Source organism: Phascolarctos cinereus, unplaced genomic scaffold (genome assembly GCF_003287225.1).
Source record: "Phascolarctos cinereus isolate Bilbo 61053 unplaced genomic scaffold, phaCin_HiC Scaffold_1;HRSCAF=81, whole genome shotgun sequence".
NCBI classification, from domain to species: Eukaryota; Metazoa; Chordata; class Mammalia; order Diprotodontia; family Phascolarctidae; genus Phascolarctos; species Phascolarctos cinereus.
Window position 1 is genome coordinate 191,030,045 of NW_027555514.1, and position 3,303 is coordinate 191,033,347.

Consider the following 3,303-nt stretch of genomic DNA (forward strand, 5'->3'; position numbering starts at 1 on the left):
TACCCCACCTATAAAATAGAGGGAATGAGGGACTAAATTATCTTTAAAAGATTTCTTCAAACTTGAAAATTTTGATTCCTATACTTTTATTATTCCTAAAATTTCTGTTATTCAATGTATTATCATGAAGCAAAATTAGAACTAATTTTAAATAGATTCCACTAACATTTGCTCTAGAAGCATATAAAAGCAATTTATTCTTTACTGAGAATGTTTGTATTTATTTATTATTTTTAAATTTACCTAACTTTTATCACATTGATTTTATTTGAGCTAAAATAATGTCCTTTAGTTTTTATGAGATTATATTGAGTGAGGTATGTTGCTAACAGAATCATTGATTTTAGGAAGAGAAAAGAAAATGGGCAAAAAAGAGAATGATGAAAATAACCAGAAAGACATACATATTTGCACTGCCTTTGGTCCAATCTCAATTAGGAAAGAAATAACAGCAACACTCCTGCATAGCCTCCTGTAAAACATTGTGGAAAAGTATAAAGAACACTGGATTTAAATTCAGAAAAATTGGATTTGAAACCCAGCTCTGTTTATGATGACCTCAATTTTCCCATCTATAAGACAGAAATAACCATTCTTGAATTATACACTTCACAAGGTCACTGTGACACTCAGTGGAGATCATGTGCATGCAAAAATGTTGTATAAATGTCAGTTATTCTTGTTGTTTTGGATTGCTTCAAACAGAGTCATAACTGGGAACTTTTGAACTTTGGGCACATACCAAGGAAAGCAGCACAAACAGCACCCTCATTTCTGGGTTGTGATAGGACACTAATCCATGAAGGGAAAGGCCAAGACATGATCAGGCTGGTCTGGGGAGGCTGCCTATCCCCCAAACCACAGAGGGAGAAGTAGTATAGAAGAAAAACTCAGTACTCTGCCTTTATTTAGCCAATTTCTATCAGAGATAATTTAGCACCTATTACCATTGCCGATGAAAGAGACAGAGACAGAGAGAGAGGCAGAAAGAGAGAGAGATCCAAATGGCTAGTTTCCCCTTGCTTATTAAAAAATCTTGGGGGCAGCTAGATGGCACAGTGGATAGAACTCCAGCCTTGGAGTCAGGAGGATCTGAGTTCAAACCCAGCCTCAGACTCTTGACACATACTAAGTGTGTGCCTCTGGGCAAGTCACTTAACCCTGATTGCCTCACAAAGAAAAAAAATCTCTTTGTCATAACCAATGTCTTTTTACATTTTATACTGCCCAAGAAAGAAAAGGAAAAATTCCACAGGAAGATTAAAACAAGGGTAGAGTGTAATTTAGAGTTTTTTGTTTGCTTAAAAAGAACAATAGTAATGTTAACATTTGGAAGGACACTTGGGTATGATCTGTGTTCCTGGAAAACTGAAGTTAAGCACAAGATGTAGCAAAAGGGTCACCTCCTTTGATTTAGTCTAAGATAAAACTAAGGCATACTTTACTTTTTTAAAAGTTACTGATGTCTTATTGTTACATTACAAACATTTACAGATTACTCCTACTTCCTGAGAGTTCTCTTGTAATGAAATAAAACAGTTAAGTAAAATGAATAACAGAAAGCGCATAAATATCTCACATCTATAGCACATACCCTTATCTCTCTATTAAAAAAATATATAAATCTATTTTCTCTCCCTCTCACCTTTCACCCCATTGGAAAAATAAAAGAAAATATCATATAAGAGTTTGAAAAAATCTTAAAGATCATCTAGTCCAACTCCTTGATTTTATAAAGAAACTAATTTTACAGAGGAGGAAATGAGATGGTAGAGAGAAGAAATGAGTTGCTTCAGGTCATAGAATAATGCTGATCTGAAGTAGATTCGAATGGAATCCAAGTCTTATAGACTCACAGTCTATCAGAGCTGGAAGGCCTTAGTGGTATCTTGTCAGAAGCCCTTGGTTTAGTCATCTTTTTCTGCAGTTTAAACTTTTTTCTCTATATTATTATAAACTTAACAATCACAAGTATTTTGTAACACAATGTAACATAACATAATAAACATGACATAGCAAAACACAAATATTTCAAGATAGAAAGAAGAAAGGGAAAAGGACTATGTGGGAAAATGTGACCTTTTATATTAAGGTCATGCGGAGAAGGAAGTGGCAAAGCACTCCAATATCTTTGCCAAGAAAACCCCAAATGGGGTCACAAAGAGCCGGACTCGACTGAAAGGGACTAAATTACAGCAAAAACATCCATTTGGAGGTAACTGTGCTACTAGGTTCAAGTTTTTGGTTTAAATCTAATTTCTGTCAAACTGCTTTTCAATTTTCCCAGCAGTTTTTGTCACATATTCAGTCCTTACCCTAGTAGTTAGCACCCTTGATGTATTGAATACTATTGATACTATTTGGGGAAGCTAGGTGGCACAGTGGTTAGAGTGCTCAGTCTGGAGTCAGGCAGACTCATTTTTCTGAGTCTGGTCTCAGACACTTACTAGCTGTGTGACCCTGGGCAAGTCACTTAACTCTGTTTGCTTCCATTTCCTTATTTGTAAAATGAGCTGGAGAGGAAAATGGCAAACTACTCTAGTATCTTTCCCAAGAAAATTCCAAATGGGGTCACAAAAAGTCAGAAATAAGTAAACAACATGACACTATTTGATTGATTTGTGGTCTTGTTTATTTAATATTTTTCATTGATCAACCATTTTATTTTATAATCTGTACCACTTTTTAAGATGATTTCTGCTTTATAGTATATCTTGAGATCTGGGACTGCTAGACCACCATCTTCTAACCTCTACATTCTAGAGAGAACCAGAATGTTAGAGCAATGACTTGAACCCAGTTCTCTGACTCCCAAGACTGAACAATTTTAACCATGTTGTTAACATTTGGCTTCCCGGCTGGGGGAGGGAGTGATAAACCCACCCTTCTCAGCTTTCTCCCAATCTTACGACAGAGTAAGCAGCTAAGAAGGGAGGGGAATTCTTTTGTTCCTTTGTGCACTCATAGGCCCCAAGCTCAATCCACTCCCATCCCTACCCCATCCATCACCATTTAGAAAGTTTAACAGCTTGGTAAGGGAAAGCTTCCAGACACATAAAAGTCTCATAGATGAGAAAGGCTGAGACATTAACAGGGAACCATAGCCATCCGGCGGGGAATGAGGAATTGGCTCCTTTCTGTACTTTGCCCCACCTGAAGTATCCCTTCTGCTAGTCATCCAGGGTTGACTGTGCTACAAAGAATACTTAGATTTGGGAAAATATTTCACCTCCTCTAGGGCAGCTCAACCTCTATCTCCAAGAAGGCCCCAAATCCCTGAAGTATTTGTCTCTTGTCCTCAGG